The following is a 12,015-nucleotide window of genomic DNA, read 5'->3' as shown; positions in this document are numbered from 1 at the left end:
AAATCTTCAGTAGATAACAGATAAGTACTACTATAGTTTATATAAACAAGCTGCTGTGTAGCCATGGGGGCAGCCATTCAAGCACAGGATACACAGTAGATAACAGATAAGTACTACTATAGTTTATATAAACAAGCTGCTGTGTAGCCATGGGGGCAGCCATCCAAGCACAGGATATACAGTAGATAACAGATAAGTACTACTATAGTTTATATAAACAAGCTACTGTGTAGCCATGGGGGCAGCCATTCAAGCACAGGATACACAGTAGATAACAGATAAGTACTACTATAGTTTATATAAACAAGCTGCTGTGTAGCCATGGGGGCAGCCATTCAAGCACAGGATACACAGTAGATAACAGATAAGTACTACTATAGTTTATATAAACAAGCTACTGTGTAGCCATGGGGGCAGCCATTCAAGCACAGGATACACAGTAGATAACAGATAAGTACTACTATAGTTTATATAAACAAGATGCTGTGTAGCCATGGGGGCAGCCATTCAAGCACAGGATACACAGTCGATAACAGATAAGTACTACTATAGTTTATATAAACAAGCTGCTGTGTAGCCATTGGGGCAGCCATTCAAGCACAGGATACACAGTAGATAAGTACTACTATAGTTTATATAAACAAGTTACTGTGTAGCCATGGGGGCAACCATTCAAGCACAGGATACACAGTAGATAACAGATAAGTACTACTATCGTTTCATGCCCCCCTCAGAAACTCGAGGAATGAGAACATTTTCTCTATAGCTACTGGGCCCCCAGCAACAGTCACAGGGTCTGCTTCCTCTATAGATACATCCCTGATTCATAACTTCAGTGCTGGGAGAGAGAGAGTTAATTTCCCAAGAAAGGAGTGTCTGACGTCTGTACCTGTTACATCAGCAACAAATCTGTAATAAATCTTGGGCGTCCCCTGGTCACAGAGCCAATGTGAGTAATGTCTGAATCCTGCCCCAGTGTAAGGCTGTCTGCTCTGCCCAATAGAAATACAAATATACAGAGAAGGAATGTTCTGGGCACACAATAAGCTATACCCTCATACTGTACTGTCTAAGGGAATCAATATGGCACCTCCTCCTCCCATATGTATAAATACAAATATACAGAGAAGGAATGTTCTGGGCACACAATAAGCTATACCCTCATACTGTACTGTCTAAGGGAATCAATATGGCACCTCCTCCTCCCATATGTATAAATACAAATATACAGAGAAGGAATGTTCTGGGCACACAATAAGCTATACCCTCATACTGTACTCTCTAAGGGAATCAATATGGCACCTCCCTCCTCCCATATGTATAAATACAAATATACAGAGAAGGAATGTTCTGGGCACACAATAAGCTATACCCTCATACTGTACTGTCTAAGGGAATCAATATGGCACCTCCTCCTCCCATATGTATAAATACAAATATACAGAGAAGGAATGTTCTGGGCACACAATAAGCTATACCCTCATACTGTACTGTCTAAGGGAATCAATATGGCACCTCCTCCTCCCATATGTATAAATACAAATATACAGAGAAGGAATGTTCTGGGCACACAATAAGCTATACCCTCATACTGTACTGTCTAAGGGAATCAATATGGGCACCTCCTCCCCATATGTATAAATACAAATATACAGAGAAGGAATGTTCTGGGCACACAATAAGCTATACCCTCATACTGTACTGTCTAAGGGAATCAATATGGCACCTCCTCCTCCCATATGTATAAATACAAATATACAGAGAAGGAATGTTCTGGGCACACAATAAGCTATACCCTCATACTGTACTCTCTAAGGGAATCAATATGGCACCTCCCTCCTCCCATATGTATAAATACAAATATACAGAGAAGGAATGTTCTGGGCACACAATAAGCTATACCCTCATACTGTACTGTCTAAGGGAATCAATATGGCACCTCCTCCTCCCATATGTATAAATACAAATATACAGAGAAGGAATGTTCTGGGCACACAATAAGCTATACCCTCATACTGTACTGTCTAAGGGAATCAATATGGCACCTCCTCCTCCCATATGTATAAATACAAATATACAGAGAAGGAATGTTCTGGGCACACAATAAGCTATACCCTCATACTGTACTGTCTAAGGGAATCAATATGGCACCTCCTCCTCCCATATGTATAAATACAAATATACAGAGAAGGAATGTTCTGGGCACACAATAAGCTATACCCTCATACTGTACTGTCTAAGGGAATCAATATGGCACCTCCTCCCATATGTATAAATACAAATATACAGAGAAGGAATGTTCTGGGCACACAATAAGCTATACCCTCATACTGTACTGTCTAAGGGAATCAATATGGCACCTCCTCCTCCCATATGTATAAATACAAATATACAGAGAAGGAATGTTCTGGCATACAATAAACTATACCCTCATACTGTACTGTCTAAGGGAATCAATATGGCACCTCCCTCCTCCCATATGTATAAATACAAATATACAGAGAAGGAATGTTCTGGGCACACAATAAGCTATACCCTCATACTGTACTGTCTAAGGGAATCAATATGGCACCTCCCTCCTCCCATATGTATAAATACAAATATACAGAGAAGGAATGTTCTGGGCACACAATAAGCTATACCCTCATACTGTACTGTCTAAGGGAATCAATATGGCACCTCCTCCCATATGTATAAATACAAATATACAGAGAAGGAATGTTCTGGGCACACAATAAGCTATACCCTCATACTGTACTGTCTAAGGGAATCAATATGGCACCTCCTCCCATATGTATAAATACAAATATACAGAGAAGGAATGTTCTGGGCACACAATACGCTATACCCTCATACTGTACTGTCTAAGGGAATCAATATGGCACCTCCTCCTCCCATATGTATAAATACAAATATACAGAGAAGGAATGTTCTGGGCACACAATAAACTATACCCTCATACTGTACTGTCTAATGGAATCAATATGGCACCTCCTCCCATATGTATAAATACAAATATACAGAGAAGGAATGTTCTGGGCACACAATAAGCTATACCCTCATACTGTACTGTCTAAGGGAATCAATATGGCACCTCCCTCCTCCCATATGTATAAATACAAATATACAGAGAAGGAATGTTCTGGGCACACAATAAGCTATACCCTCATACTGTACTGTCTAAGGGAATCAATATGGCACCTCCCTCCTCCCATATGTATAAATACAAATATACAGAGAAGGAATGTTCTGGGCACACAATAAGCTATACCCTCATACTGTACTGTCTAAGGGAATCAATATGGCACCTCCTCCCATATGTATAAATACAAATATACAGAGAAGGAATGTTCTGGGCACACAATAAGCTATACCCTCATACTGTACTGTCTAAGGGAATCAATATGGCACCTCCTCCCATATGTATAAATACAAATATACAGAGAAGGAATGTTCTGGGCACACAATAAACTATACCCTCATACTGTACTGTCTAATGGAATCAATATGGCACCTCCTCCCATATGTATAAATACAAATATACAGAGAAGGAATGTTCTGGGCACACAATAAGCTATACCCTCATACTGTACTGTCTAAGGGAATCAATATGGCACCTCCTCCTCCCATATGTATAAATACAAATATACAGAGAAGGAATGTTCTGGGCACACAATAAGCTATACCCTCATACTGTACTGTCTAAGGGAATCAATATGGCACCTCCCTCCTCCCATATGTATAAATACAAATATACAGAGAAGGAATGTTCTGGGCACACAATAAGCTATACCCTCATACTGTACTGTCTAAGGGAATCAATATGGCACCTCCCTCCTCCCATATGTATAAATACAAATATACAGAGAAGGAATGTTCTGGGCACACAATAAGCTATACCCTCATACTGTACTGTCTAAGGGAATCAATATGGCACCTCCTCCCATATGTATAAATACAAATATACAGAGAAGGAATGTTCTGGGCACACAATACGCTATACCCTCATACTGTACTGTCTAAGGGAATCAATATGGCACCTCCCTCCTCCCATATGTATAAATACAAATATACAGAGAAGGAATGTTCTGGGCACACAATAAGCTATACCCTCATACTGTACTGTCTAAGGGAATCAATATGGCACCTCCCTCCTCCCATATGTATAAATACAAATATACAGAGAAGGAATGTTCTGGGCACACAATAAGCTATACCCTCATACTGTACTGTCTAAGGGAATCAATATGGCACCTCCTCTCATATGTATAAATACAAATATACAGAGAAGGAATGTTCTGGGCACACAATAAGCTATACCCTCATACTGTACTGTCTAAGGGAATCAATATGGCACCTCCTCCTCCCATATGTATAAATACAAATATACAGAGAAGGAATGTTCTGGGCACACAATAAGCTATACCCTCATACTGTACTGTCTAAGGGAATCAATATGGCACCTCCCTCCTCCCATATGTATAAATACAAATATACAGAGAAGGAATGTTCTGGGCACACAATAAGCTATACCCTCATACTGTACTGTCTAAGGGAATCAATATGGCACCTCCTCCTCCCATATATATAAATACAAATATACAGAGAAGGAATGTTCTGGGCACACAATAAGATACTGTATGCCACCTGATCTTGGGTTTCTCAACAGCAGAATTTGTTTTTTTTTTCCTGAACAGGAAGTTTTATGGTAATTTCCCCTATTCAGCCCCAGGTCAATACCAACAGATTTACATGCTAAAAGTCACACTAGTGAGTGGAAGGAGGAAGTTAAACTTCTACTGAGAATAACAGCTGTGATAACTGGGAGGCATGAGGGGGTCCAAATTCCCCTAGCAACCATGCATTAATTTGAATAAGAGACTGGAATATGAATAGGAGAGGCCTGAATAGAAAGATGAGGAATAAAAAGAAGCAATAACAATACATTTGTAGCCTTACAGAGCATTTGTTTTTTAGATGGGGTCAGTGACCCCCCATTTGAAAGCTGGAAAGAGTCAGAAGAACAAGGCAAATAATTAAAAATACTACCAGTAAATGAAAGATTATAATGAAGACCAATTGAAAAGTTGCTAATAATTGGCCATTCTATAACACAATAAAAGTTAACTTAAAGGTGAACCAGCCCTTTAAGCCCTTGGGGGTACACACATGGGACCCAAGCCATCTAGGGGGGTCTCTCGGTGGGTGTGCGGTGTAGCGCAGGGGGTGAATAACGCACGCTGGGCGGAGCCACTGGTTTCAGTTCTGTAAATAAAGCGCATGCCTCGCCCATGGGCTCCTCTCTAGGGGACTTGTTTGCTTTGGGAGGTTAAACAGAGGGATGTTGGGATTGTCAGGGTGCAGTTTAATGGCATGTGGGGGGGGTATAGTTGTGCGCCCCCTATATACCTGCCTAAGCTTCCTGCAGAGATATAGGACAGTCCATCTATTGGCCAGTATATTTCTGCTTCCTTGTGTGTATCACTAGCATTCTTCCCATGGGCTGAGGGATCCCTGTTTAGCTCTATGGGGGAACTATTGTCGGGTGCACAGGGGTCACTGTTCTGCTCCAGGCAAAGCATTTCTCATACATGTCTATAGAAAGCTGGGTGGGCGCCACTGTTCCGCTTCATCAGACGCTGGGGGTTAACAATGACTAAGAAAATGCAGGTTGGGTAACACTTTGTCATTGTCTCATCTTGCTCTACTATTTCTGTTTTGCCCCTCTGTCTTTATTCTGCCCTGCTGCCACCATCTTGCCCTATTGTCTCCATCTTGCCCTATTGTCTCCATCTTCTCCTACTGTCTTTATCTTGTTCTGCGGTCTCCATCTTGCCCTAATGTATCCATCTACCCTACTGTCTCTATCTTGCCCTAATGTATCCATCTACCCTACTGTCTCTATCTTGTCCTACTGTCTCCATCTTGTCCCACGGTGTCCATCTTGCCCTACTGTCTCCATCTTGCCCTACTGTCTCCATCTTGTCCTACAGTTTTTATCTTGCCTTATGGTCTCCAAAATGACCTACGGTCTCTATCTTGTCCTACAGTCATCCATCATCAATAAGGTGTCCATCTTATCTTACTGTCTCCAACTTGGCCTACTATCTCCATCTTGCTCTATGGTCTCCATCTTGCTCTACTGTTTTCATCTTGCCCTACGGTCTCCAACTTGGCCTACTGTTTCCATCTTGCTCTACTGTCTCCATCTTGTCCTTCTGTCTTCATGTTGTCTTACTGTCTCCATCTTGTCTTAATGTATCCATCGTGTTCTACAGTCTCCATCTTGTCCTTCTGTCTTCATATTGTCATTATGTCTTATCTTACTGTCTCCATCTTATAAAACGGTCTCCAACTTGGCCTACTATTGCCATCTTGCTCTACAGTCTGCATCTTGCCCTACTGTCTGCATCTTACCCTGGTCTCCAACTTGGCCTACTATCTCCATCTTGCTCTACTGTCTCCATCTTGCCCTACTGTTTCCATCTTGTCCTACTGTCTCCATCTTGCCCTACTGTCTCCATCTTGCCCTACTGTCTCCACCTTGCTCTACTGTCTCCATCTTGTCCTACTGTCTCCATCTTGCCCTACTGTCTCCATCTTGCCCTACTGTCTCCATCTTGCCCTACGGTCTCCAACTGGACCTACTGTCTCCATCTTGCTCTACTGTCTCTATCTTATCCTTCTGTCTTACTGTCTCCATCTTATCTTACTGTTTCCATGTTGTTCTATGGTCTCCATCTTGTCCTTCTGTCTCCATCTTGCCCTACAGTCTCCATCTTGCCCTACTGTCTCCATCTTGTCCTACTGTCTCCATCTTGTCCTACTGTCTCCATCTTGTCCTACTGTCTCCATCTTGCCCTACTGTCTCCATCTTGTCCTACTGTCTTTATGTTGTTTTTCTGTCCCCGTCTTTTCCTACTATCATTCTGTCTAATTGTCTCCATCTCTATTTTCACTGTAAATATGTCCCTTTACAAGTAACAATTTCCCCCCTAGCATGGCAGGAGTTGGTGAAGCCCACTTGAATGGGATTAAAACAATCTCCCCAAACATAACAGGAATGAAAAGCCTTTATCTGAATATCTAAATCATTAATATTTACTACACTGCTACATGGAAAGTCCTTGGCTCTTTAGGCTGAGACAAACACAGCAAAACAAACAAGCCACTAAACTTTGAGAATGTATAAATAAATGAAATCAGAGACAGCCCTCAGTACCATGAAATGAAATGATAAAAAGTATAAAGTGAAAAGGTGCTTGCTGCAGGCCGTGCTGATTTCTGTGCAGCCATGCAGTATGTAATAAATTGCTCTTTAAACATGCAACATGTGCGTTTTATATTAATAGCTGTAACGTACTATCCATAGGATATAACCTTGCTAAATAACTGGGGATGAAAGCCCAGGAGCAGAGAGAGAGATTTGGGGAGGGGTGCAGGTGAGATTCATGATACAGACACCATTGTTGCTGCTGCAGGATTAGAGCCGGGAGCCTCAGAAGCCTCCTTGTTCTCTGCAATATGTGCTGAATATGTGCTGAAGGATTAAGGTCAGGGAGGGCTCCTGTCCGAGGGAGAGTTAAGGTGGGGTGTTAACAGGAAGAGAGAAGAGGGGGGTCAGACGTAGAGAAGAAAGCCCCTCGCTGTTTCCATCTATTCACCATTATACAGCACAGAGTCCTATTTAGAAACGTTTGCCTCGTTACACAGCCCGGCCATTCAGCAAAGGAGCTGAAATAATACAACACACAAAGGCTCACTGTCCGCAATGACTAAATTTAACTTCTCGTGGGCCGGAGCGCGGTGGTTTTGGAGAGGGGCGCGGGGCTGAAAGGGTGAATTCTACCTGGAAAATGTACTAATCCTTGTTCCGGTTCGGGATCATTTGTGGCGCTCGTTCTTTTGTTTGTGTTCATGTCTCAGTGTTTAACTGGGAACCTGTGGGTAAGGGTGTAACTTCCTGGCCCCGGGGCCCCCAGCAGAGTAAACGTTGCCCCCCCCCACCTTACATGCACTTGTGGTAACCCGACCACCCGCGGTTCCGACCCCCCTGCAGGTGCTTTTAGCAGCCCCTCTGCTCCTGACCCCTTACTTGGTCTGGACTGAGATTGAAAACAGGCCCTGGTATTTAAATATTGACGTCCTATGGCAGTGATCCCCAACCAGTGGCTCAACATGTTACTCACCAGCCCCTTGGCTATTGCTCCCAGTGGCCTCAAAGCAGGGGCTTATTTTTGAATTCCAGGCTTGGAGACATAAAAACCAGGTGTACTGCCAAACAGAGCCTCCTGTATGTAGGGTTGCCACCTGGCTGGTATTTCACTGGCCTAGCTGGTAAAATACCAGCCAAAGCCGGGGCCAGTATTATAAATTTACCGGAAGTTTATCTGCTGGTAAATATGTAACTACTTATCACCGCCCTCAGTCCCTGTTTCAAGCCGGGGCTTATAGCCCATTCTCCTGTCGGTAGCCACCAGCCTGCCCACTTACATCTTTACCCCGCTCCTTTGCTTCATTGTAGGGATGCACCAAAAACCACTTTTTTGGATTCGGCCGAATCCCTGAATCCTTTGTGAAAGATTCGGCCGAACCTAATCCGAACCCTAATTTGCATACGCAAATCAGCGAGGGGGAGGGAAAAAGAGTGTGCGGCTAAAAAATGTTTTACTTTGTGATGAAAAGTCACATGATTTTAAGGATTTGGTTCGGCCAGACACAAGGATTCGTCCGAATCTGAATCCTGCTGAAAATGGCCGTATCCTGTCTCAATACCAAATCCTGGATTCGGTGCATCCCTACTTCATTGACCTGCCACCTAGTTGCCCACCACAAAAACCATGGGCCGGTATTACATTAAGACAGATGGCAACCCTACCTGTAGGATGCCAGTCCACAAAGGGGCTACCAACAGCCAATCAAAGCCCTTATTAGGCACCCCCAGGAACTTTTGTCATGCTCCCCAACTTTTTTACATTTCAACATGGCTCACGGGTAAATAAGGTTGGGGGTGTCTGGTCTATGACATCTTACAGAAGCCCCACAATTACAAGGGAGGACCAACCCAACAAGATACCAGAAGATCTTCTAGTAGGACCAGGCTTCAGTGGGTCCCATAGTCTGCCTATTTAATTGGCCTAAATTCCCAATCAGAACCAGGGTTCTCCTCCTGTACCCTGGGAAACTGTACCCCCCGTCCAAGTAGGACATTAGAAGACTCTATTTACTGGGCTGTTCTCAATATTAAGGCTTTTGTTGAGCACAAATGGTTCAGAGACCCTTTTTTGAGGCCTGAACCATAAATTATGACTCCCTGTTTTTGCCGGAGTCCGGATTAAAGGGTTTGGCTATGGTGGGGCGCAGCTTGTGAATGGCAGGGTTTACTATAGGGATTAAGTTACGTGGGGTGTGACTGTCGGTGGGAATGAACGAAGGTCTTTGCACTGACGTGTGAGAAACAGGATCGGGGATTGTTGTAATTAAACAACGGCACAAAAGCTTCAGCAACGTCACAGGTAAGTGAGAAGGAAACACCGCAGCCAAATGTCCATGCTTGTACTGCAAAGGGTTAATGTTATTTAAATAAGCCTTAAGGGATGCAGAGTTCATAAGCATTTGTTATAAAGGGTTAAAGTTCTGCCACTGCCTCCTCTGATGCATCATTGCAACCCCCCTTACTTAAATGGCCGAGCTTTCTGCAGACAGAGAGTGGGGTCCTGCTTGGACAAGTCAACAAATTCCTGCAGGTGAGGCGGAGGCAATTAGCCGGTATCACAGGGAAAAGTATATATAAATATACTATATTTACTAAAGCAGCTATGATAACAATACATGCTGTGTATAATTAACAGGGACCTTTTATGAAATACTTGCCTTTTAAACTGGTCACACAGTGTAATTCTATTTAAAGACTTAACCACTGAATAACAACTAGTTGCTCCCGACACCCACACTTGACTTGAACCGCAATACCCATATGCACCAGTTTTATTTTCATCCCAGGCACAATATAGCTATGAAATGCACCCCAAATTCCTGATTAACAAGGACTGTTTATTGCAATAAATAGTGGCTTTATCTTTAATGTAAAATTATAGGGGTACCCAGAGCACAAAAAGTACTCACCCCAAATCTCCCAGTAACTGGCCTTTAGGCTGGGCCCCCTTAGCTCATAACAAGGTTACAGATATATAGAAACATTGGGGTGTCACCCTGCTATAGTTCCAGGGGTACCCAGGGTACAAATAAACACTCACCCCAAATCTCCCCCTAACTGACCTTCAGACTGGGCCCCCTTAGCTCATAACAAGGTTACAGATATATAGAAACATTGGGGTAACAGTCACCCTGCTATAGTTCCAGGGGTACCCAGGGTACAAATAAGCACTCACCCCAAATCTCCCTCTAACTGACCTTCAGACTGGGCCCCCTTAGCTCATAACAAGGTTACATATATATAGAAACATTGGGGTGTCACCCTGCTATAGTTCCAGGGGTACCCAGGGTACAAATAAGCACTCACCCCAAATCTCCCCCTAACTGACCTTCAGACTGGGCCCCTTAGCTCATAACAAGGTTACATATATATAGAAACATTGGGGTGTCACCCTGCTATAGTTCCAGGGGTACCCAGGGTACAAATAAGCACTCACCCCAAATCTCCCCCTAACTGGCCTTCAGACTGGGCCCCCTTAACTCATAACAAGGTTACAGATATATAGAAACATTGGGGTAACAGTCACCCTGCTATAGTTCCAGGGGTACCCAGGGCACAAATAAGCACTCACCCCAAATCCCCCCCTAACTGACCTTCAGACTGGGCCCCCTTAGCTCATAACAAGGTTACAGATATATAGAAACATTGGGGTAACAGTCACCCTGCTATAGTTCCAGGGGTACCCAGGGTACAAATAAGCACTCACCCCAAATCTCCCCCTAACTGACCTTCAGACTGGGCCCCCTTAGCTCATAACAAGGTTACAGATATATAGAAACATTGGGGTAACAGTCACCCTGCTATAGTTCCAGGGTACCCAGGGTACAAATAAGCACTCACCCCAAATCTCCCCCTAACTGACCTTCAGACTGGGCCCCCTTAGCTCATAACAAGGTTACAGATATATAGAAACATTGGGGTGTCACCCTGCTATAGTTCCAGGGGTACCCAGGGCACAAATAAGCACTCACCCCAAATCTCCCCCTAACTGACCTTCAGACTGGGCCCCCTTAGCTCATAACAAGGTTACAGATATATAGAAACATTGGGGTAACAGTCACCCTGCTATAGTTCCAGGGGTACCCAGGGTACAAATAAGCACTCACCCCAAATCTCCCCCTAACTGACCTTCAGACTGGGCCCCCTTAGCTCATAACAAGGTTACAGATATATAGAAACATTGGGGTGTCACCCTGCTATAGTTCCAGGGGTACCCAGGGTACAAATAAGCACTCACCCCAAATCTCCCCCTAACTGACCTTCAGACTAGGCCCCCTTAGCTCATAACAAGGTTACAGATATATAGAAACATTGGGGTAACAGTAACAGTTCCAGGGGTACCCAGGGTACAGATATAAAGGGAGAGTTATGAGGTACAAAGAGGTGAATGATTCAGACAGAAGAGCAAACAATCAGGGTGATACAGTAAATAATATTAGTCTGTTTGGAGGCACCAGGATTTTATAACAAAGAGTAATTAAGAGAAGGATTAATGTTTATTAACTACATGTTCTACTCTTTACAGAACAAACTTTAATGCACGGGTCAGATGGGGTATTAAAGGGGAACTCCACCCAAAAGCTGTTCTGCATGATGAAAGAAAATGTAATTTTAAGCAACTGTTCAATATACATTCATTGCCCCTATTCACCAGTGCCGTAACTACCGAAGCCCCTGCAGACCCCGCAGCTTAGAGGGGGTTGAGAGGGGGCCCCGGATCCTCAGTAATGACCCTCAACGGGTGCTAAATCGCAAGGGGGCTCTGAATTTGTTTTCCTAGGGGGAAGTTACGCAGCTGC

This window comes from Xenopus laevis, chromosome 3S (genome assembly GCF_017654675.1).
Source record: "Xenopus laevis strain J_2021 chromosome 3S, Xenopus_laevis_v10.1, whole genome shotgun sequence".
NCBI classification, from domain to species: domain Eukaryota; kingdom Metazoa; phylum Chordata; class Amphibia; order Anura; family Pipidae; genus Xenopus; species Xenopus laevis.
The sequence above is the reverse complement of the archived record's forward strand: the minus strand, read 5'-3'. Positions refer to the sequence as shown.